Below are 26,764 nucleotides of genomic sequence, written 5' to 3' on the forward strand. Positions count from 1 at the left end.
CCAGGAAGACTGTGAGAAGGTACTGTATCTTGAATCATCAAAGAGGAGCAGAAAAAGTTAAAAGAAGCTGTGAAAGATGAGATTGTTTTAATTCTTTATGATGAAATGACTGACAGAAAAGGGGAGTATATGTTCATGGTTCTGATAAAAGTTTGGGTTGGATTCAGGGTGGTTTTCTCCAGAGAATACAACAACATGTTGATGACTGTATTTTATTGCCCATCATGGCAGAACATCACATACGGAACTCATCTTTAACATGGCTGGAAGCAAAGAAGTCAGAGATGAAGTACAATGCAAAGATGGTTTGTTTATGTATCGATATTTCTGGTGATGAGTTTATCGACGCTACATAGCCCCCCCCCCCCCTCACCCCCCCCAGTACGGAGTACTGTTGAGCTGTTGAGAGACTGGAGGAGGGGTAACTATGGCATCAGGCATCAGGTGGAGTTGTGCAAGGTAGACGAGCGATAGTAATCTCGACGGAGTCCTCTGGTAGTGGTGTTGGAAGTCGTCGAGCTGGGAGGCTTAGCCAGTTGACGTGGAAATCGTGGAAGTGAGCCTGTTGTCATACAGGCCGAGTGTGTTGCGAGGAGATGGACCTGTATGGAGCAATCATGACTATGTCAGCCGAAGGTGTTGCGAATGCCCAGATCGTTTCAAGGTCGATGTCAGGTGGCAGAGGGAAACACTTAAGTGGCATGGTTGGTAGAGGTAGGCACATGAGGTGGCAGGAACAAAAGCATTTGGTAACCAGAGTCATGCGTGTTCCTAACATCACTTGCTGTTACAGGCTCGAAAATATCAAGCGACTCCAGGGGAGCCGTCGAAGGAGAAACACAGTGTTGCAATCCTGGGGGGTGTACATTGCCAGCAACACGGTGCATATTTGTCACAAAATTGGGTATTGGGTGTGGAGCCGAAGTCATTGTTTGAACACTGTTGTGGTAAAACACATGAAAATAACCAGTGTGTTCATTGTGGGCACTGTCAGAAAGTGAAAACAAATAACGAAGAAACTTGGGGTTACCACTGTGGTGGATTCAGGGTGGTTTTCTCCAGAGAATACACCAACATATTGAGAACTATATTTTGTTGCACATCATGGCAGAACAACACATATGACTGAACGAGTTTGTGCAGTGGTTAGTACACTGGACTCGCATTCGGGAGGACGATGGTTCAATCCCGCGTCCGGACATCCTGATTTAGGTTTTCCGTGATTTCCCTAAATCGCTTCAGGCAAATGCTGGGATGGTTCATTTGAAAGGGCACGGCCGACTTCCTTCCCTAATCCAATGAAACTGATGACCTCGCTGTTTGGTCTCTTCCCACCAAACAACCTCAAACAACCCAAACGAAACAACACATACAGATCTCATCTTTAACATGGTGGGAAGCAAAGAAGTCAGAGATGAAATACAATGCAAAGATGGTTTGTTTATATGTCGATATTTCTGGTGACGAGTTTATCGGTGCCACAAGTTCTTAGTTGTGGCAATGGTACAGTTCAGAAGTTGTTTGTTGAGTGACTGAAAGTTATTGCAAATATTGTGAGTGTAACTTAACTGTAGTTTCTATAACTTCAGATCCACCCCATTATATGGGAAACAGTATAAATGCAATTAGGGTTTTAGTTTCAGAAGTGTTAGTATAGAAGCAGAGCCGGTCTCATAAATTTAATTTGATGGGCAGTGTGTGGGTTGTGGAACTCGGAGATTTGAATGTTTGTGGTATGCAGGTAAATCACATTTTCCTTAATGCCCAAAAGACAAAGCATGCATACATACATACAATTCTTAAATCAGAAATATGAAGGTGAACACACAAAAACTTATTCCTGTCATCACTAGGTAAAACTCGTGGTTTAAAAGACCCGAGTACCTTGTAGAATGTCTCAGTGCAGTTGTTGAGTTCATAGAACTTAAAGATGAGAGTGTTGCTGTGAACTATTTTAAAGCCTTGACTTGTTGAGCATTGCTCAAAATGTTGCAATTTTCTGCTGACATTAGAGAGCTCCTGGATACTATCAGTTCATGTTCTACAATCTAAACTTAAAGACTTTTTAAAGAGCTTCAAATTACTAGAGGGTGCATTATTATTATTATTATTATTATTATTATTATTATTATTTTCTAAGACAACCTCAGATAAACTTCATAAATTGCTGAAGCAAATGCAAGTACATTTAACATCACTGTTCCATTCTCTGTGTACAGCAAGCATGATAAATCTGAACCACTTGATGGGATGTTTCACATGAATGATTGTAGTTTCTTCCAGAAGTAAATTTTTTTTATTCAAGAAATATAATGAAAGATGATTTACACAGTGTTGAAATCTCTCAGGTAATGAAGCAAATGCCCATTCTACAAGAACTTTGAACATTAGAATATCTTGAACCATACACAGTGTTTAGGGATTTAGTTGCTAGTTCTTGTAGAGAAGGTAAAGTTGTTGATATGACTTCCATTCTTGCCTTGAAATTAGAGTATGGGGCATTTTGTGGTAGCTGCAGTGAAGGCTTTGTGGATCACAGTCAGTAATGTTGATAGTGAGAAGTAATTTTCAACAAACTGTAGTAAAATATCTGACAGAAGAACAGCTCTGGCTCCCAGTACTATGGAAGTCATGTGAATTCTATCCTTCTCAGATTGAATTGCAGATTATTTATATAGACTAGGCCCTACTTATTTAAGTGGTAGGACAAATATTTTCCAGACCTTCATGCTCGGATGTATGTTTTCATCAGCTATATAATGTTACATTTTTTGAATTTACATAAAAATAAAAGATGTTTCACTGAAACTAGCCTATCAATGACGTTTTTAGGTTTTATTGCTGAAAAGTGGAAATAAAATTTGGCAAAACTATTGATAAATGATATATAAACACAAAATATGTACGAAAATAGCTATTAAAAATAACAAAATTAGGCAAACATTTTCCCTACAAATATGTGCCTCTAATGATGATATAAACAATATTATTCTTGTGTTTAAGGAAAACAACAATTTAATTGTGATGAGGGACTGAAATTCGATAGTAGGAAATCGAAGAGAAGGAAAAACAGTAGCAGAATACGGATTGGGTTGGTTGGTTGGTTCAAAAGGGGAGGGGGGGGGGGGGGAGGGACCAAACTATGAAGTCATTGGTCCCTTGTTCCTAATAAAACAGTGCCGCAAGTGTGACAATAAACCAGATGAGACATACAACAGAAAACGGAAAGAAAGGAAAAACCACAGGAATGAAGGAAAGGCAATAAACACTAAAAGGGACAAAAGAGGACAAGAAAACAACAGACGCTAGAAACAGAAACGAGTAAAACAAGAAAGCAGGTTACAGTGGCTGGCAGACCCAAGAATAAAAAGGAAAAGCCAGCCACTTTGGAACACATTAAAACCTCATTCGTATAAGCACTAGAGTGGAGGAGACAGAGGGACAAAGGACATGTGCTAAAACTTAGATCAAACGATAAAACCCACCCTCACAAATAAAACGTAAAACTAAATTAGCGAATGAGGCATTATCAGATAAAATGAGTGGCAACGAGTCTGGTAACCCAAGATTTTGACGCTGGGCAGTCAAAGTGGGACAGTGCAGTAGAATATGGGCCACTGTCAACCGAGCACTGCACCGACACTGAGGCAGATCTTCATGGCGCAAGAGGTAACCATGGGTCACCCAAGTGTGGCCAAGGCAGAGCCAGCAGAGGACAACTGATTCCCTGTGAGAGGCCTGCATGGAAGACTTCCACACATTCGTAGTCTCCTTAGTGACACACAGTTTGTTGTGGTACCTGTTAAGCCATTCCATCTCCCAAAGCCGAAAAACCCTGCAGCAGAACGCAGAGCACAGGTCAGGTTCAGAGATGCCCATCTCCAGAAACAGTTTCCGCGTAGCCTGTTTAGCCAGCCTGTTGGCAAGTTCGTTGCCTGAAATGCTAACTTGTCCTGGGGTCCACATAAACACCGCTGAACGACGGACAGGTCCAGGGCATAGATGGACTCCTGGATGGGCGCCACCAAAGGATGGTAAGGGTAGCACTGGTTGATAGCTTGTAGACTGCTGAAGGCGTCACTACACAGGAGAAACGATTCCTTGGGGCATGAACTGATATACCGAAGAGCACGAGATACAGCCACCAGCTCTGCAATGAATACACTGCAGCCATCAGGCAAGGAATGCTGTTCAATGTGGTCTCTGTGGACAAAGGCAAAATCGACATTACCATCAGCCATCGAGCCATCATGTAAACCACTTCAGAGCCCTGGAACACTTCAAGAATCGAGAGGAAGTGACAGGGGACAGCCGCAGGGTTAACGGAGTCCTTAGGGCCATGCAAAAGGTCCAGGCAAAGCTTCGACCTACACCTACATTACGGAGGTGTACGTGAATGGACTTCATGGAGAGGTGGTGAAGGGAAGGACTCTAATTCCCACAGAAGCAATTGCACGTGAACAGAAATCATTAGCCCTGACCTGGGCTGCCTATGCAGGAGCTGAACCACAGTGGTTGGGAAAAGAAGAAGGTAATTGGGATCTTCAAGAGAGATATGATTGTGTGCTATGTAGCTGGCGAGCAGTTGTACACGTCTGATCATCAATGGAGGGACTCCAGCCTCCACCAGTATGCTTGTCACTGGACTCATCTCAAAAGCTCCTGTCACTAGTCGAACTCCACAATGGCGCAATGGGTCGAGCAACCGCAATTCTGAGGGTGCCGCCGAACCATAACTCACACTCTCATAGTGTGTCCGACCTAAGAATTGATAAGTCTCCACTGCAGTGAGTGGATCGTCATAAAGGTAAAGTGCTGGTTCCAGATGAACAGTACGACGCCGACAGAAATGCATGACACACGTCTTCATGGCGGAAAACTGAAAGCCATGAGCTAGAGCCCATGGCTATGCCTTGTGGGCGACGCTCAGCAACACCAGTAGTAGAGCAGCAGTACGAAATGCAGAAGTCATCTGCATACAAAGAGGGTGAGACGGATGGCCCTACAGCTGCTGCTAGACCGTTAATGGCCGCTAAAAATAGTGATACACTCAATACAGGGCCCTGTGGGACCCCATTCTCTTGGATATGAAGGGAAGTATGGGAGGCACCAACTTGGACATGGAAAGTATGGAGCGACAGGAAGTTTTGGACTAAAATCGAGAGCAGGCCCTGGAGACCCCACACATACAACATGGCAAGGATATGATGTTTCCAAGTCGCGTCGTATGCATTATGTAAGTTAAAAAAGACGGCAATCAGATGTTGCCGTCTGGAGAAGGCTGTTCGGATGGCAGACTCGATGGACACAAGATTATCAGTGGTAGAGCGACCCTGGCGGAAGCCGCCCTGAGATGGAACCGGCAAGCCACATGACTCCAGGACCCAACCCAATTGCCAACACACCATACATTACAGCAGCTTACAAACAACGTTGGTGAGGCTCATGGGCCAATAGCTATCCGCATTGCAATGGAAAATCGCCATCGCACCAGATCTGGCTGACGATCACGAGGATATGTCACTTACAGTCAGATGAGATATGTTTAATCATCTGGCTGTGGATCCGATCAGGCCCAGGAGCTGTGTTGGGGCAATGTGCAAGGGCACTCAGATGCTCCCACTGTGTAAATGGGGCATTATAGGATTCACTGTGGCGTGTAGTGAATGAGAGGACTTTCCCTTCCAGCCGCCGTTTCAGATTGCGAAAGGCTGGGGGGTAATTCTCCAATGCAGAGGCTCGAGCAAAGTGCTCAGCAAAAGGCTCAGAAATCGCGTTTGTGTCGGTAGATAACACGCCATTTATGGTAACACAGGGAACAGCTGTTGGGGTCTGGTACCCGAAAAGACGTCTGATCTTTGCCCAGACTTGGGAAGGTGACGTATGGAACCCAATGGTCGAGACGTATTTCTCCCAACACTCCTACTTCCGTCGTTTGATAAGGTGGCGAATGTGGTGGGCATGGAGCCATTGAAATGCTATGAAGTGCTCCAGGCAACGGTGCCACTTATGCCGCTGTAGAGCTCGCCGACGCTCCTTAATTGCTTCAGCAACTTGTGGCGACCTCCAAGGGACTACCTTACACCAGGAAGCACCCTAAAGAGCGAGGGATTAAGGTTTCTGCCGCAGAAACAATGATTGTAGTCACCTGCTCAACTATAACATCGATGTTACCATGTGGAGGAGATTCAACGGTGACAGCAGACGTGAAAGTTTCCCAGCTTGCCTTGTTCAAAGCTCATCTGTGCAGGCGTCCATGGGCCTGATGCCGGGGCCGTGACAGGAAGATGGGGAAGTGGTCACTACCACTCAGGTCGTCATGTGTTCTCCAGTGGATAGATGGGAGAAGTCCTGGGCTGCAAATTGATAAATCAATGGCTGAGTAACTACCATAACCTACATTGAAACGTGTGGCGGCCCCGGTATTTAAGAGGCAGAGGTTGAACTGAGACAATAAAGTTTTGACATTACTGCCTCGGCCAGTAACCACAGTGGCACCCCACAAGGGCTTATGGGCGTTAAAATCTCCCAAAAGTAGGAAAGGTTTAGGGAGTTGATCAATCAGTGCAGCTAATACATTCAGGGGTACTGCACCATCTGGAGGAAGATATACACTGCAGACAGTTATTTCCTGTGTCGTCCTTATTCTGACAGCCACAGCTTTAAGAGGAGTTTGAAGGGACACAGTGTCACTACAGAATGAGTTGAGGACATAAACGCATACTCCACCTGACACTTGATTAACGTCGCTATTGTTCTTGTAATATCCCCTATAGCCATGGAGGGCAGGGGTCTGCATTGCCAGGAACCAGGTTTCCTAAAGGGCAATGCAGATAGCAGATGTAAAGCTTAAGAGTTGCCGTAGTTCAGCCAGATGGTGGAAAAAACCGCCGCAATTCCACTGGAGGATAACGTCATCGTGAGACTGTGAAGGCATAGAACATTCAATGAGGCAGTTTACGCCTCAGAGTTACCTGCTGCCTCTGATTTATTGCCTGAGCAGTTTATATCCATTGTGTCTGAGGATCTGGTGAGATCTAGGTCCTCAGCAGACGCCAGAATCTCCACCTCATCCTCAGATGCAGAGCTTGTAGGTAGCGGTGTGGGTGCCACCGCAGTTTCCTTGGTCTTAAATGTCTTCTTTTTGGATTTCTCTGGCTGCTCTTTGGGTTTCCCCAGCTGGGAGGACTTCACTGGCTCAGTCTTCAGGACTGAGGACTGAGGATTAGCGTGAAGTCCTACGACCAGCTGCTTTTGAGCTCTTCAGCCACTGGCGGGTGTCAACTTTCGCACTAGCAGAAACTTGGGAAGGGGGTGACCCAAGGGGTCCCTTCCTAGCGAGAGAAGCAAAACAAGATTTACGCTTCTCCGGCTTAGAAGTGGGGACAGATGTCTCCAATGGTTGGTGGGGAGGGGGGGTTGACAGGGGTCGAGGGGGGGGGGGGGGGTGTTGCGCCCAAAGTAGGTGGTGAAGGAGCAACAGGGAGAGAAATGCCCCCAGCATCAAGGGGGCAGGTGTAGTCTTCCAGTTTTGAGAGGTGACTGGTGTTGATGGAGCTGATGGTGCCAGAACTGTTGTAGCAGCATATGTACAGGATGCAAGTGTTCAAATTTTCTCTTAGCCTCATTAAAGTGGCAATCATTAACACAAAGGCATTTTTCGTTGCAATGGGATCTTCTCATGAAATTTCAATCACTAGTTTTCTCCTATGATTGCAAAAACATTCTGTTGCCACCCACCTACATAGGGAGAAATGATCATCACAATAAAATATGAGGAATCAGAGCTTGCACAGAAAAATTTAAGTGCTCGTTTTTCCTGCGTGCCGTTTGAGAGTGGAACAGTAGAGAGACAGCTTGAAAGTGGTTCATTGAACCCTCTGCCAGGCACTTTATTGCGAATAGCAGAGTAATCACGTAGATGTAGATAAGTCAGTCCAGGGTCCTGTACTCCACGATTTTCCTTTCTTTCTGGAGAATCCTGCAGCCTGGCGAGCAAGGCAAATGGTGCGCTCTGCAGTTGACACACGATGGGAGGCAGGCACATGGAGTATTGGGATGTGATGGGCATCCGCAATCTCAACATGTGATGCTGGAAGTACAGTGGGAAGATGTATGGCTGAACTTCCAGCACTTAAAGCACCGCATGGGTGGAGGGATATAGGACTTTACATCACAGCACTAGACTATCACCTTGAACTTCTCAGGCAATGTATCACCCTTGAAGGGCAAGGTGAAGGCACCAGTGGCAACCTGATTATCTCTCAGACCTCAGTGGACATGTCGAACAAAATGTACACCTCACCACTCTAAATTGGCATCCAGCTCATCGTCAGACTGCAAAAGAAGGTCCCTGTGAAATATGATACCCTGGACCATATTTAAGCTCTTATGGGGTGTGATGATTACAGAAACGTCCCCCAGCTTGTCACAAGGGAGTAACGTCTGTGACTGGGCAGACGATGCTGTTTTGATGAAGACTGACACAAATATCATTTTGGACAATCCCTCCACCTCCCTAAAGTTGTCCTCTAAACACTCAACAAAAAACTGAGGCTTCATCGTCATGAAAGATTCCCCATCAGCTCCTAAACATACAAGGTACCGGGGCGAACAGAATCCTCTGCCATCCTTATCGTGACATTCCTCCCATGGTGTGGCCAAGGTGGGGAACGATTTGGGGTCATACTTCTGTGCGTTGAATTGAGCTCGTGAACACTTAGAGACTGCTGGTTTCACGACAAGCAAGAGATGATGGACTACGCTTCATTGCACGTCATCTGCCCTGATATCACGCACTCCAACCAGGGACCCTCCCCATGGGCGCCACCTGGCTGCAGAAAAGACCACCTGGCAGGATGACCATTGCCAGGAGTCCTGATGCCCGAGGAGGATGGGCATCCACCACTTGTTCCCAGTAAAATAATTACACAAGGGAAAGAAAGGAGACACATAGCACAATAACAGGAGAATGGATGAACCAGAAGAACGACAGAAGGACAACCAACACTAGTATAGACAAAACAGGAAAAGAAAACCACAGAGAGAAGCAAGAAACAGATAGAAGGGATAAAAACAAGAGAGCAGAGGACTGTGGCTGACCAACCATGAGAATAAGAAGGAGAAGCCAGCCACTCTGCAACACATTAAAATATCCAGCCTAAAAGCATTAGAGTGGAGAACACAAAGGGAAAAAGGACATGCACGAAAACTTATATAGAAAGATAAAACCTACCATCATGCATAAAATGTAAAAGTAAATTATCCAATGAGGCATTGTCAGCTAAATTAATGGCAATGAGTCCGGTAACTGAAGAGTCCATTGGAGGGCAGCCAAAAGAGGACAGCTCACCAAGATATGGGCCACTGTCACCCAGGTGCCACACCGACACTGAGGTGGGTCATCACGGCACATGAGGTACCATGTGTCACTCAAGCATGGCCAATGCAGAGCCGACAGAGAACCACAGAGTTCCTGCGAGAGGCCCGCATGGAGGTCTTCCGCACATTCGTAGTCTCCTTAATGGCACACAGTTTGTTTTGCATATTGGGGTTATGCCATTTCGTCTCCCAAAGCCACAAAACCTTGCGGTGGAGTACTGAATACAGGTCAGTTGCAGAGAAGTCAATCTCCATAAACAGTTTCCGTGTAGCCTGTTTGGCCAATCTGTCAGCAAGTTCGTTGCCTGGGATTCCGATGTGACCTGGGGTAAAGACAAACACCACTGAACAACTGGACCATTCCAGGGCATAGATGGACTCCTGGATGGTCGCTACCAAAGGATGACGAGTTTAGCGCTGGTCAATAGCTTTTAGGCTGGTCAATGAGTCAGTACACAGAAGTAACGACTCCCCAAGGCATGAATGGGTGTGCTCAAGAGTACAAGATATAGCCACCAGCTCAGCAGTGAAAACACTGCAGCCATTGAACAAGGAATGGTGTTAAATATGTCCTCCATGGACATTCACAAAGCCGACATGATCATCAGCCAACGAGCTGTCGGTGTAAACCACTTCATGGCCTCAGTAAATGTCAAGAATCGGGAGGAAGTGGAAATGGAGAGCCGCAGGGTTAACTGAATCCTTAGGGCCATGTGAATGGTCCAGGAGATGCCGCAGCTTAGGTGCACACCATGGAGGTGTACGAGAATGGACCTCAAGTATAGGTGGTAAAAGGGAAGGACTCCAGTTTAGAAAGAAAGGATTGGACACAAACTGCAATTGGAAACCCTGACCTGGGCCGCTGATGCGGCAGATGAACCACTGTGGGTGGGAAAAGGAGATGGTAATACAGATGCACAGGAGAACTACGAACTGGCCAGCAGCTGAGAACGCCTAACCTGTAATAGAGGTATTACGGCCTGCACCAGAACACTGGTCACAGGACTTGTCCTAAAAGCTCCTTCCGCTAGGTGAACACCACAGTGGTGTACTGGGTTGAGTAAAAGCAACGCTGAGGGTGCCACCGAACCCTAAACCAGACTCCCATAGTCAAGGCGGGACTGAACAAGGGCTCTGTAGAGCTGCAGCAGCATAGAGCGATCTGCACCCCACTTGGTGCTGCTCAGGCAGCAGAGGGCTTTGAGGTGCTGCCAGCTCTTCCGTTTAAGCTGACAAAGGGGAAGAAACCAAGTCAATTGGGCATCGAAAACCAATCCTAAGAAGCGATATGTCTCCACTACAGTGAGTGGATCATCATTATGGTAAAGTTCAGGTTCCAGATGAACGGTACAATGCCGACAGAAGTGCATAACACATGACTTTGCGCCCAAAAACTGGAAACCATGGGCAAGGGCCTATGACTGCACTCAGAAACACCAGTACAAAATGCAGAAGTCATCTGCATACAGAGAAGGTAAGACAAGTGGTCCTACAGCTGCTGCTAGACCATTAATGGCCACTAAAAATAGAGATACACTCAATACTGAGCCTTGCAGGACCCCATTCTCCTGGATATGGAGGGAACTATGGGGGGCACCAACATGGACATGGAAAGTACGAAGTGACAGGAAATTTTGGATAAAAATCAGGAATGGGCCTCTGAGACCCCAATCATATAATGTGCCAAGGATATGATGTTGCCAGGTCATGTCATACGCTTTTCGTAAATCAACAAAGACGGTAACCTGGTGTTGGCATCTGGAAATGGTTATTCAGATGGAAGACTTGAGGGACACAAGATTATCAGTGGTAGAGCGACCCTGCCAGAAGTTGCCCTGACATGGAGCCAAGAGGCCACGTGACTCCATGACCCAACTCAATCGCTGACACACTATACATTACAGCAGCTTACAAAGAATGCTGGTGAGGCTGATGGGCCAATAGCTATCCAATTCAAGTAGGTTTTTACCAGGTTTGAGCACCAGAATGATGGTGCTTTCCCACCGTTGTGATGGAAAGACGCCATTGCACCAGATCCTGTTGATGTCAATATGTGTTGAAGTAACATGCAGCAGTAAGAACTTAACACCACAAGTATTATACTGATTGCACATACAGAGTGGTAGTTCTTTGTACTGAATAAGAAACAGCATCAAGTATCATTAGATTATATTAAATACTGGTGAATACTTCCTTAAATTGCTGGAAGTAAAAACGTACCATTTACAATTATTTCCACAGAGTAGTTCCGGGATGCAGCAGCATTTGAAGCGTGGCAGGTATAATTTCCATTGTGTTTAACAGCAAGACTGCTGAAACTCAGTGTACTCGAGTACTCATCTAGGATCTTCTCAGCAATGTCTTGATCCTCTGGTATGGGACTTCCATCTTTTAGCCAATGAATCCGTATCGGGAAGTCCCCTTTACTTACTACACAGACAAGACGCATCCGCATGCCCAGTTGCAAGTCACGTTTGATTACAATTGGATCAATCTCTGGTGCCTCTGGAAGCACAAGTATTAGTGTTTATCTTGTTACCAGTGGTATAAGACTCACTCTACAAAGATTTGATTATCAAAAATATTTACTTATCTATTGTGGCTCTTTTATGAAATGCAGTTTCTCTTAACAAGGAGGCAATAAGGATTTGCTACACCTATAAACAACCGCAGTATCATTTTTCACAATTAATGTGTGGTTTACTATGTACATTAGTCATAAGTAAAACACAGCTTTTGTAATGAGATACAATTCACACACATGAAAACACATTATTAAAAATGTACTGTGGACACACATAGGCCTACAGGGTGTTTCCATAAGAGCATGCAAAAATTTAACAGGACATAGAGAACACTCCACTGAGCAATTTGAGGTAGGGAACATGAGGTTGCAGAAGTCAGCTTAAGGAGATAATAGGAATAAAATCACATTACTGTTTACTTTTTTTATTTACATTAGTTAACTGCAAATACTATCACTGGCATAATGAACACACCATTTGTACTATTTCTTACAAAATTTGCTGAAACTGGCGGCCATCAATTTCAATGCAAGCATAGGTTCAGCAAACAAGATTCTGACGTGCCCTGACAAATATCCTGGTGTGTTTTGAACCACATCATAGGCAGCTACAATTTTAGCAACCAATTCTGTCTCCATATAAATTGGGGTCTCATACACAAGTGCCTTTAGATATCTCCACAGGAAATAATCACGGGGATTTGGGTCAGGTGAACTCGCAGGCCAAGGAGTAGGACGTCCCTTCCAAACCAGCAACCAGGAAATGCCATACCAGTACTGCTCCATCATATCGTATTGTACATCTCTGAATAGCACTGACTAATGAACAGTTCTGTCATTGACTCATAGCACATTCTGTCATGGGACAGTGTAAATACAATACTTTAAGAATGTTAGTTTTAAATAAGCTGGAAGACAGTAATTGTAGACAAAGTGGTAGACAACTTTACTTCCATATCTGCTTAAGCTGGCTTCTCCGACCCTAGGTTCCCTACCGCAAATTGTTCAGTGGAGCAGTCTCTATGTCCTCTTACATATTTACACACTCTTATGGGAACACCCTGTATACAATCTTAGCATCTGGAGCAGTGTCTTTGTGAGCATATACAATAATAATTAGACTTTGAAATGATAATATCAATTAGTTTCAATGGAAAAAATCTTATGTCGATCATGCAGAGAAAAAATCAGATCTCAAGAAATCAGCTGTCCCAAAGTGAAATGATAATCATTTAAGATGTGAATACTTGACTCAGATGGATAAGGACCAAATAACTGCAGGTAGCATTTTCTACAACAAGCCCCCACACGATATAAATAGCAATGAAATGCTTTCAGCTTTTGAAACCAAGTTAAAATACTGGCCAATTTTGACTTGCCTATAAAGTAAGACAATAGTTGCACTTACACCAAGGTAGCACACAAGAGAGATGAACTCATAATTAAATAGTACCATCGAAGAAGCATTTTTCTTTATACATATATACGGGGCCTATCCACAAAGTACATTACGTTTTGGAATAAAAAAACCATAAAGTATTGGAATTTTTTTTATTATATACAGATGAGAGCCACACTTAAATACTACTTTTCTACATAGTTGCCATTTAAATTAAGGCACTTATCGTAGCGATGGACGAGCTTGGGAATTCCTTCGCCGTAAAATGCGGCCACCTGCGCCTTCAACCACGTGGTTACCTCTTTTGGGAAAGAAAAGGTGTGGTTTTTGGGGATTTTCTGGAAAGAGGCACTACAATAAACTCTCAAAAGTATTGCCAAACTCAGCACTACCTCAGAAGAGCAATACAAAACAAGGCAGGGGAAAGTTGGGCTCAAAGATCTTGCTGATTCACGACAACGCCCGGGTCCACATGGCAAATGCCACTCGTGAAGTTCTCAAATCTTTTAACCTGGCACCGAGGGACTTTCTCTTACTCCCAACAATGAAGAAGTGGTTGGCTATGCAGCGTTTTGATGACGACGCACAGCTTCAAGAAGAGGTAACCACGTGGGTGAAGGCGCAGGTGGCCGTATTTTACGACAAAGGAATTTCCAAGCTCGTCCATCGCTACGAAAAGTGCCTTAATTTAAATGGCAACTATGTAGAAAAGTAGTATTTAACTGTGGGTTTCATTTGTATATAATAAAAAAATTCCAATACTTTATTTATTTTTAATTCCAAAATGTAATGTACTTTGTGGATAGCCCTCGTACTACATGTTTACTTCATTTATGTAAACACTGCACTGGTACCTAGATACTTTACAAGTGATCTATTACTACTACCTCCACTATTGTCAAACATGCACCTATTTCATGCACTGGTTTTACTATTTGCTTTTAAATGAATTATGAGTAATACCACACAACACAGAACTAAATGCAAGTAGAGTCAAATACATGATGATACAAAATTCATGACAATATCCAGCTGACTTTTAGTGAGCTAAATGTCCAAGAGGAATGAGACATACAGAGAAAAAAAATATTTGTCAAATTACTACTGGTATTTCTAATCCGAAACTGAATCTAGAAACAAAATTATATTTTTTCCTTAAGTATATACATCACCTTCCAAATACACAGCAAAAGTTCTGTTCCTCATGATGAACCTGTAATATTTTTATTATACGCATTCTCTCAAGCTGACACTTAGAAAGTTGGGTGAGGGTAGTTGCATGATGTCAGAAAGAATTAACAGTTTTTCTGGTTGCTGCACACCTTAGCTAGCAGACAAGACTGTGTTTAGCATTCCTATGTCTAAAAAAGCAGAAGTGACATGAGCAGTCAATAATTACTAAGACATTTGCAGTAACCATGTTTGAAACACATAGTTAACACTTTATATGCATGAAACAATACGTTGCCAGTTGGCTAAGTACAGCAGTAAGGGCCACTGTTATGCACAGGCTAACTAGATTAGGTTACAGCCTACAGCATTCCAGTGGGGCTCACACAAGAAAAAGTCAAACTGCAAAAATATCTCTGCTTTAATACTGTGGTGCTGGCCCTTTCATAATCCTAAAAGACAGACATAATATGGGCTTATTAAGCAGAATTTTTGAGTGGATGTACCACATTAATCAAGTCAACATTTACCTCTCAAATTTCACACTACTTAGTGTAAAATTCCTCATGGCATCCAGACCAAGGCATGGCCATTCAGTTTGTAAAGCCACTGTGTTTTTAACAGAATAGTTAATGGTATTTTGGCAGTTTGACATGGGCTCAATATCACAGGAAACCAATTTCTCCTGTACCTCATTTCTTTCAAGCCAGAACTTATAAAATGTCAAAGATTATTTTCCTAAGATAGAGTTTGCTCTAAGAATGTACCTGATACTTGTGATGACAAACAACGTCGGGAAAACATCATTTTCAAAAAAGAAGTATATCAAAAAATGGCTTGAAGCTTCCATGTTTGAAGACATGCTCAATGTTTTCATTTCACTCAGAACTGTAAACGATATTTTAGGACAACGAATGTATGAAGATAATGTAAGCTGCTTCATTACTATGAAGTGTTGGTGTCAACCATTTAGACAATATGTTTATTAAAAACTTTCATTTTCAGACTGATTACTTGGGAACAAACTGTATTTTAATTTAGCATAGGCCAAATATGCTATGTTTATAAATTATTTTTATCTTGAATTTGTGTAACAAATTTGTGTGTTTACAGTTTCAATATGTTACTTTTTGAAATTGAAATACTGTGTTATGGAAACTCAGGAATGCCTATTATGAAAGCAACTGTTCTTTTCAGTACCAAAACATGTGTTAGCACCTTCATGCCATCATAATCAGGTACTTTTGTTAAAAGCAAAATGATAATTATTAAAATATTGAATTTAACAACAACATGAACCTCCCCCACTTTATTTCATTGCAATTTTAATAAAAGCTTTGAGTACTGGTACCTTAATGGTTTTAATTCTGTTCAGTTCCTTTACTTTTGTCAGTTCATTAAATCTCAAGTTATATAGTACAATTTTATGCAATTAAGTATGGTAATAAACCTTAAATGCTGCATTATACACACAAATTAGAAAATTGCTATAAAATGATGTTCTCTGGGTCAGGTTCAGCCTAGAGGTGCACATATCTTAAATGTAGCTATGATGACAGTATCCGCCAATGTTAATTGCTACCTGACCAAACCTTGTTGGCCACCACCTTGTAGAATATCAACCTAGGTGCACAAATACCGTAAAGTACTTGCTTCTTCAGGAAAGTTGACATGTTGGATGGAAATGTACACCACTGGGCATTAAAGTTAACCAACAAGAATAAGATGCTGTTATATGCAAATGATTAGCTTTTCAGAGCATACACACAAGGTTGGCGCCGGTGGTGACACCTACAACGTGCTGACAAGAGGAAAGTTTCCACCAGATTTCTCATACACAAATGGCAGTTAATCGGCGTTGCCTGGTGAAACGTTTTAGTGATGCCTCGTGTAAGAAGGGGAAATGCGTACCATCATGTTTCCGACAAGGTTGGATTGTAGCCTATCACGATTGCGATTTATCGTATCGTGACATTGCTGCTCGAGTTGGTCGAGATCCAATGACTGTTAGCAGAATATAGAATCGGTGGGTTCAGGAGGGTAATACGGATCCCAATAGCCTCGTATCACTAGCAGTTGAGATGACAGGCATCTTATCCACATGGCTGTAATGGATAGTGCAGCCATGTCTCGATCCCTGAGTCAACAGATGGAGAAGTTTGCAAGACAACAACCATCTGCACGAACAGTTCGACAATGTTTGCAGCAGTATGGACTATCAGCTCGGAGACCGTGGCTGCGGTTACCCTTGACGCTGCATCACAGACAGCAGCGCCTGCAATGGTGTCCTCAACGAAGAACCTGGGTGCACGAATGGCAAAACATCGTTTTTTTGGATGAATCCAGGTTCTGTGTACACCATCATGATGGTTGCATCCGTGTTTGGCGACATCGCCGTGAACACACATTGGAAGTGTGTATTAGTCATTGCCATACTGGCGTATCACCCAGCATGATGGTGTGGGGTGCCATTGGTTACACATCTCGGTCATCTATTGTTCACATTGACAGCACTTTGAACAGTGGACGTTACGTTTCAGATGTGTTACGACCCGTAGCTCTAACCTTCATTCAATCCCTGCGAAACCCTACATTTCTGCAGGATAATACACGATCGCATGTAGCACGTCCTGTACGGGCCTTTCTGGATACAGAAAATGTTCGACTGCTCCCTTGGCCAGCACATTTTCCAGATCTCTCACCGATTGGAAACTGGCTCGTCACAATACGCCAGTCACTACTCTTGATGAACTGTGGTATCATGTTGAAGCTGCATGGACAGCTGTACCTGTACACACCATCCAAACTCTGTTTGACTCAATGCCCAGGCATATCAAGGCCATTATTATGGCCAGAGGTGGTTGTTCTGGGTGCTGATTTCTCAGGATCTATGCACCCAAATTGCGTGAAAATGTAATCACATGTCAGTTCTAGTATAATAAATTTGTCCAATGAATACCTGTTCATCATCTACATTTCTTCTTGGTGTAGCAATTTTAATGGCCGGTAGTGTACTATGTTTAATGTAACTATTTAATTCAGTATTCAATACTCAGTTTATTCACCATTGACCACTTACAGCGGAATAGGTCTGAACATTATATATACAATTAACAATAACTTTACAGTAAAGTTTTTACAATTTAATTCCACTTCTTTTAGGAATATTCTTATATATTAATGTCAATGATTATTTCAAAATATTGTTATCTTATAAAATGGGTGTTTGAGTAACACGTCATAAATCTTACGTTTGAAAATATCACTGGTCAGTGACTATGCAGATGATGGAAGTTTATTGAAGAGTTTTAAACTCATTATTTTGTGTGAGTTTGCAGTCTTTGTGAGCCTGTGTCTTGGTATGTCGAAGTCCAGTTTGCCTCTGGTGTTGTGGGGATGTATGTTCTCTCTGGTCTCGAACTCATTTACATTACTTTTGACATAAAGCAGTGCTGTGTAGATGTATAAATTCACAACAGTTAATATCATGTGCTTGATAAAGAGGGGGCAGCAGTGTTGTTTAGGCTTAACTTTGCTCATTGTTCTGATTACTTTTTTTTGAATTTTCAAAATTTCACTGACAAAGCAAGAATGTCCCCATAACAATATGCCAAAGGAAATGTGTGATTGAAAAAGGCCAAAATATACCACCTTTAAATCATCATCAGTGACTACATCTGTCAGTCTTCAGATGAGATAACACACTCTTCCTATTCTGTTGCAGATATGGCTAATATGTTCCTCCCACTTTAATTTTTAGTCAGTGTGGAATCCTAACAGTTTTACTGATTTTCTTTCAACAGCTACAGTTAAACCCAGAATTAGTTCTTGTGTTTTATCAGGATTACATGAGTTCATCAGAAGAAAACCAATTCATTATTAGTTCTAGTTTTTCCTGTGTTGCCTGATGCAGTTCTGTTGTGTCATAGTGTGTATTGAGCAGTGTTGTGTCATCTGCATAACACACAATTGAATTTGCTCCTACATGGTTAGGTGAGTCATTAATTGCAATGATGAATAGAAAAGGACCTAGGACCGAGCTCTGAGGCACGTCTGTTCTAACTTCCTTCAGCGAGGAGCATCTATTTTTAATTGATACAAACTGTCTCCTGTTACTTAAGTATGATTCCATTACATCTAAAGATGTTTTGTGTATGCCATAAAATTCCAGTTTTGCAAGTAGGGTGTTAAATGGTATGCAGTTGAAGGCTTTTCTAAGATCAAAGCACAACTGATACTAGATCCTTATTTTCAAATGCAGTTAACATCTGGTTAACAGCTTCACTGACAGCAGTAGTGGTATTTTTACCATGTTGATATGTAAACTGTCTGTTGGAAAGGAGATCATGCTTTTAAAAATAGTTATTTAGTTGGTTGTACATTAGATATTCAAAAACTTTAGAGAAAATTGGGACAATAGAAACTGGTCGATAGTTTTGGGGCAGATGCTTATCTCCCTTTTCAAAGAGTGGTATCGCTTTAGCAGTTTTGAGTGCATCTGGGAAAACTCCAGATTCTAAACACATATTAAATATGAAATTGAAAGAGGTTGACAGATGAAGTGTATTGCTCTTCATTACATAGTTAGGGAACCAATGACAGTCGTTACTTTTGGAGTTGGTGAACCTTGCCACAGCTTTTACAATATCCTCTGGGGTGACAACATTCCAGTCGAAAGTTTACCTCCTATGGGTCATAGCACCAAGTTGATCTAGTGCACAACTGCCAGTTTGCTTGATTATGTTTTTCAGCTCACTCACTGAGGTTAGGAAGTAATTATTTACTTCTTCTGGGACCAGCATTGCATCTTGCATGTTGGTTTGTGAATTATATTGGTTGATGATGTCCCATGCTGCTTTACATTTGTTGGGAGCACTTTCAATGTAATGTTCACATGCATGTTTTTTGGCCAAGGGCAGTTTTGTCTTTATAGTTTTTTTACATTTTAGATAAGCTCTATAAGAAGAATTATCTAGCTCAGGTACAAGTTTACAAGATTTTTTATATATTCTGTACAGTCTGAGCATCTCCTCCCTAGTGAGAGCTAGCTCATTTGTATAACATTTTAGCTGAAAGGCACCCTGCATTATCTTGTTATCATAATTATAGAATTGTGACTTCACCAAGAGTGTATACATATTTGTCAAATGTTCAATTCAATAAAGGATTTCATGTTATTATTATTATTATTATTATTATTATTATTATTATTATTATTATTATTATTAAAGATATGATTTCTAGAACTCTGAACATTATGGAGCCATTGTTTTCACTGAAAGTTACTAATATCATAATTTGAAAGAAATTCATTACTATGCAAAAACATATGTACCAGAACTGAAGAAGACCCAAGTACCTAGCAAGTGTTGTAGGTCATTGTTCCTGATTTGAAGAAAGTAATTACTTTAGCTTAAGTTTCCACAGTTGAAAAGTTGTTAATTACATACATACACAGTTTCAAGGTGAAATCCATTTTCATACTCTTTCATGCTTCTGAAATCTACTATGATAATATTGAAGCTTACGAGTTTCTTTGATTTCCCATATTCTGGAATTTAAGGGAATAATTCAATCTTTTTTTTTTACTTTAGCTAAATATTTTATAAATGACAGGCCTCTTGGAATCGGGAGAAGCTTTTGGAACATGGAGTTGCAATGTCAAAATATAATGCTCTGCATATTTGCAAAAAACAAGGATATAATTGGTTTGCTAAATGAAATGATCAGTTATAAAATCTGGTCTGCTTACATTTGTAATGTTTCTCTTTTTGTATTTTTAACTTTACCAATCATTTTACTAAAGCTGATAAAAATGCACAGTTTACCAGTTGTGAGGAAAGGGTGAGCTATAAACAGTCAGAATGGAGAGTGGACGAATTAGCTGAGCAGTGTAGCCATGAGAGCACTGGCTATGTTCATCATAATGGTGAAATACCATGCGAACATTGCATAGTGCGTCACACAGGTATGCTAAACAAGTTATCGAAGACTGTATTATGTAAGACAATGATGGGCAAGCGATTAGGTACTGAACCATCATCAATGTGTATATGTAACCAAGCAGAGAACATTATCATTATTTTGAAAAATGAAATATTCATGTTGCGGCTGCCCTGATTTCAAAATTGGCTCCATATTTATTAATATTTATGTATTATGAGACTATTTGTTAATTCGATCTGGCATGATCAATATAATAGATGTTGTGGGAATAAACTCCCTAGGAGTAGCAATCGTTTGTGCCAGTGTTTTTAATCGACATGCACAGAATTCTTTCATTATATAAAAGAATTTCTATTTTTGCAATAAGTGAAAGAGGATGGCAGTAATTACTGATTTACATCTATATTAATTAATAAATAAATAAAGAGAACCGAACAGTAAAGCTTGACAGATTAAGAATCGATAGGTTTCAATTTGATTACATATTTTCATGTATGACTGAAATCTGAAACATTTCTGTGTTCAGCAGCCTCACTTCCATTAATGTAAACTTCTACATACCAGCAATTTGCTGTGTGTTGCATTTGTATAGATATGTATGTCACACTGATAATATTCCGTATTAACTGCATAGCAGATTGTATCTATTTGATGTATGACACTAATAAAAATGAAATAGGAATATTTCTGTCTTTCTTCTGTTACATGAAAAAAAGATGTTTTCACAGTCTAATGACAGACATCAGGGAGGAAACTGAGAGTCCCCAGATCTCCAAAACTAACTCGCAGCAGCAGGCAATCTTATTGGCCGTTTCTTCAATTGATCACAAAATTTGAACTCTGTTTAATTTTCAGTTTCATATTCAGCAGCTTTAACTTTTTCAGTACATCAACAACTGATTCAGTCCTCTATAAAGTTACATAAATGGCACACTTAGCATGAGGTAGTTCATAAAAACAGCAGCTAAGCAGTCTAAGTGGAAGTACAGTGGCCTTACACCACTAGTCACAATTTGTTGTTACTAAACGTTATCTGCTGTAGCTGTTTCTATGGGATTTACGGAAAATGCTATGTGAATAAATTACTGAAGTGGCTATGACAGAGAAAGAATAGTCCAAAAGTGGTGTTGAGGTGCGTGTAAATTCTATTGAAATAGATTGTTTACTATAATTTACCTATAAATTTATTTAACACTGTACTTAAGATGTATGTTACCAGTATATATGATATCAACACTTTGTTCTGCTTACAAGGCGACGGAAATAACTTTCGTCCAAAACGGATACATGTTGTTGATTCTTTCACTGCATAACAATACGTGGGCCAGCAGCAGATTACCTGAACATTTCTGGGATTAGCAGGACACTTGTATCATTATAGCAGTTTGCAAACTGCACTCGTTCCCCCGTCCCTGTAAGTTCTTCTCCTCTGTGGAACTAAGCAACGCGATGACTGAATAATGCTAATTAACTGATTAGGAATTACATCGTAAATTTTCAGTATTTTTCTAGCAATTTATACATGTTACGTGGTTCTTGCTGTGGAATAGTGATATTACACTATTAAACGGAAACATGAAACCGATATGTTAAGAGTGTTTTTACCGACTACACTTGGTTTGTAAGAATATCGATACCGCACCTGTGTCGCATAAGTTTATTCTGTTATTGTTGTGTTTGGTGTTATTCTTGTCCCTACCTGTTCTAAATAAATCATCATTTAAAAATAACTTGACTCATTCCTAGCCGGCCGTGGTGGCCGAGCGGCTCTAGGCGCTTCAGTCTGGAACAGCGCGACTGCTACGGTCGCAGGTTCTATTTCTGCCTCAGGCATGGATGTGTGTTATGTCCTTAGGTTAGTTAGGTTTAAGTAGCTCCAAGTTCTAGGAGACTGATGACCTCAGACGTTAAGTCCCTTAGTGCTCAGAGCCATTTTTGAACTCATTCCTAACATATTCAGTCCGCACACGGAGAGATTGGAAAGGAACGCAACGGATAGGTGATGCAGATCTGCTTGCCGACTAGCTGACAAGTAGATGCGCACACGGGGCAACTCAGAAATGAGAAACAGCGGTTGCCTTGTGCGAGCGTGAAGGAGAGGGAGAATCCTTTGGTTACACTCGGCATGCCGAGCACAGATTTAAGCTCACAGACAGATGCGGTTCTCATTATTACACACGAATAAGAAATCGAGGAAAATTCTGGATTTATCCTTATATCCAAAGGAGTTTAAACTGCAGGCTGTAACGTACCTAGCAGCCAAGGGACCGAACAGACAGATTCGTAAATTCATAGCTTTTTATAAAATGACCAAGCAGTGCTACAGTGATATGGCGCAGTTGACTTCATCCGCCATAGCACATCGTTACTTTTATTTTGAAAACTCAAATATCTTGACAATGTAATTTTAAGGAATGACAAAGGCTGCTAGCCACACAAGAGAGTACCATGGGTATGAATTACAATTTCCTGTACATTTTCTTCCGTCTATGTACCCGTAGTTTTATTTTAAACACTAGATGCACAGTACACTTCATACGAAATATGAAATTCTTTTCCCACTTCACACCATTCTTTCTCTGCCAAATTCTGCCTGGGAGATTTTAGTTGCATAAAATGCGATGTTACTTCGCTTCCTATACAAACCTAATGTTCGCTAACTGCTCATTCATGTTCAGAGTAAACCAATACTGAGTTGTGTTCGAGGACATGACGCAAATTAGGTCGCTTAGCAACGTGCGCGCAGAGCCACTGGTAACTGGTTGGCAACGCGCGGCATGCGATGTACTGGCACAGTCTAACCGTAGTACTGGTGAGTCACTATGCAGTCACAACGTCTGCGGAGCCCTATTTAACTACACATGAAGTGATTCGCTGCCGACCCATCACTAACTTATGTCTGCAACGAGTTGCCTTCGTGTCGCTCCGTATGCGGAAAGCCTAATAATGAAAACAGGGAAGTACTCTAACAAATGTATCATTCATACAACAGGGCCCGGAATCATCGTTGCCAAAACGAGGTTAAGCAATAAATGATAGTACTACAATCAAGTTTTGTAATCTCTGACAGAACGCGCGATGCTCCTGTCCCTACAGTATGTAGGCCTACGTGACACAGGGCACAGAATATTGAGTTTACATTATTATTATTATTACTGTTAACTTATTGTTGTATAATTATTATTGTCATCACCCTATGCATCACTGACGGTACAACACCCAAGGCCGCTGCTAATTGTTTTGCCGCACTGGGCGAGAATGGAAAGAATGGCGCCCACTCTTTTTTACTTCCATCGGTCCCCCCCCCCCCCCCCCCCCCGACCACCCCCTTTCACTAACACCGACATCCAACGCCACAACAATGCAAATTTACAGTTATACTTTTAATCATTAAACTAAGGCGACTAGCCGGCCTCATTGTCTGGTGACAATCTTCAATTTTCATGCTTCATCCATAATATCTTAAAACTGATTGAGGACAGCAAATGTCCTCAATTCCTTTTTTTGTCCTCAATTTTAGAAATTTCCCAAAATAACTGAAATAGGAATTACGCGCTGAATACTTTAAATTAGAACTCAGCTGAATGTACATGTGCATCCAAATTTGCCATCAATTACTTAATTTATTTAATTGCAAGCAAATAAGCAAATACAGGCGTGGAAACGTTTTCTTGTAGGAATGAATTTTTCCTTGAATTTAGAAATTATGCTATAATGGTGGGAGACATTGCACAGCATCACGATAGGTCATTTGGATAACCGTGGTGTTATTTCGTTTCTGTTTTTATTTTTAGAATGTGGAATAAATCTCATCTTTTTCATCATCTACTTTCTTGCAATTAAATAAACAAATGGCGCCTTGTTTGCATTGTCTACTGAGAGCTCTACAAGTCTTATAGGCCGCAGTGGTTTAAGCAATACAAATTTAAGAAATACAAATTTCAAATAATAGTTTTTTTCTGATAAATGGTACGAATGCTTTTTTGTAAGAGTCACATCTAAAGAAAAATTCTAAAATGTAGGATGACTGTCTCATCCACAAACTTACTATTTAGAGAACCATAGCAGGTATTGCAGTCTGTATATTGGAACTGAAAGAAAGACGTTAACCAAAGAAATATAGTATCGGTATTGTGCCCTGTCTGAACAGCGTCAATGATGTGTCGAAAGTAAAGAGAACGTTTCTCTTCGTATGTTGAAAAATGGTTTGTAGTCTTTACATAATCGGAAAGTGTCAAACATAATCTATCCGATATAGGAACAAAGTCTCAAATATAAACAATTGTAACTCAAATTTTTATTGTTTGTTGCTATAGTTAATATTTCACCTACTGTACTCGGTAATGTATCAATACGAGCTCAGTTTCGTTTCAAAGAGTGAATGCGTAATAATAATCAAGCAATCTGTTTGCAATTTTCATGTTAAGCACAGCGAGATATTTTCTTTTGGAAACAATGAGAGTAATTTAGTAGCTCTCAAAGACCTTTATTGCTTATGGTTCCTTGTTGTGAAACAATGGCTATACGCGCACTACAAAGTGTGTGTGCGTGTCTGGAAAAAAAATTGTGTGTGTGTGTGTATTGCTGGGAACGGAAGGCGTCCACTCCCTTAAAGTCCGTTTATATTCGTGCGCCTCGTGCCTACTGCCACTGCTTCAGTTGGTTGGGAACAGGTGAGTTCCCAGAAATATTTATCCCAAGCCGTGTCTATATAAATTTTCTTGCAGTCAACGATCATGAAACTCGCCAAGAGCAAGGAAACGTCTGTTTACCCATAACTACAGTCTACAGCTCTACCAGATCGGCACTACTTTCCTGACTATGAAACTATATGGAAACCATTACGATAAACGTGAGTTTCCATAAATATTTTATTCCAGCTAAAGCCCTGCCTACTGCTTACAACAGCCGCCATGCGCTTGTGTTTGCATTACAACACTGTCGCCACGTATTTCGCTGCCACTGCACTTTGCCTGTTAATATTACCATTACCCATTGGGCGGTTCAAATTCGCATTTTCACGCTTAGAAAATTATTCGCCAATTTTCTTTGCTTGGCCGACATTTTTCTTTCTTATTCTATAGCTCGTTTTCCTATTTTGTACAGTGTTTAGCAACTTCACGCAGCTAATCATGTTGGATACACCTTTTTTTTAAATATAAAAATAAAGAAGAAAGCAATGTCTACTTGCGCAGAGCAATTACAGGTCCCAATTCCCCCTATGTATTACCGGCCCCGGTAGCTGAGTGGTCAGCGCGACAGACTGTCAATCCAAAGGGCCCGGGTTCGATTCCCGGCTGGGTCGGAGATTTTCTCCGCTCAGGGACCGCATGTTGTGTTGTCCTAATCATCATCATTTCATCCCCATCGACGCGCAAGTCGCCGAAGTGGCGTCAAATCGAAAGACTTGCACCAGGCGAAAGGTCTACTCGACGGGAGGCCCTCGTCACACGACATTTCATTTCATTACAAAGATGTTAAAGAACTGCCGTTTCTTATTGTTGCAGCTGGTGATATACATCTAAATCATGATTGATGATTCCACTTGGACCATGATGGAACGGATCGTAATAGCACGCAATCTCACGAACAACACCATCATGGAAAATCAATGAGAGATGATCAGCATGATTTCACTGTAAAGTTTCAGAAACTTTCCCCAGCAAGACCAACAATTTTACGGTGGCAGGAAAAGCTCTTTACAGCTGTTTACATAAACAGGACTACCACTAATACGACTGGAAACCTGAAGGCTACAGCGTCTGTCGAATGTTTGCTAAAGAAGTCCATAAACATATTGTAACTCCCCACCCGTTGCTTGTCCGATTTTTGCTTGTGTTCGCCACTGACAAACAACTTACAGAGAAATTGGGAGTGGAACTGGATAACGCTAGTATTTAAATGTGGCACTGCCATCCCTAGTTAATCTACAGTGGTAGTGTTGACGATAAATTTTTATTTCCAAACATGAACGATCACGAACACTTAGGGTGTTCAATGACATCAAACACATACACAAAAATAAAATTAAGCAAAAGGGTGAATTCAGGATCAACTACTGAAAGTAAAGGTTCTACTGAATCACAATAATTTTATTATAACATTCAGATTAATGCTGAATAAAACACAATGAACAATTTACAAATTATCCTCCTAACTGGCACTGGCAGTAAACTGTGTTGAAATCGGTCCAAAACGCGATCTCTTATAACTTGGCTGACCGACTGACCGACACAAAAGGTAAAATACGAAGAACCACTACACCCCAAAGTATCGTGAAACCTCTGTGGAAACAGCAATTGCTTGTGATCCAACTATTCAACGTTACTCCTAACACAGGCCGA

The sequence above is a fragment of the Schistocerca gregaria genome, chromosome X (genome assembly GCF_023897955.1).
Source record: "Schistocerca gregaria isolate iqSchGreg1 chromosome X, iqSchGreg1.2, whole genome shotgun sequence".
NCBI classification, from domain to species: domain Eukaryota; kingdom Metazoa; phylum Arthropoda; class Insecta; order Orthoptera; family Acrididae; genus Schistocerca; species Schistocerca gregaria.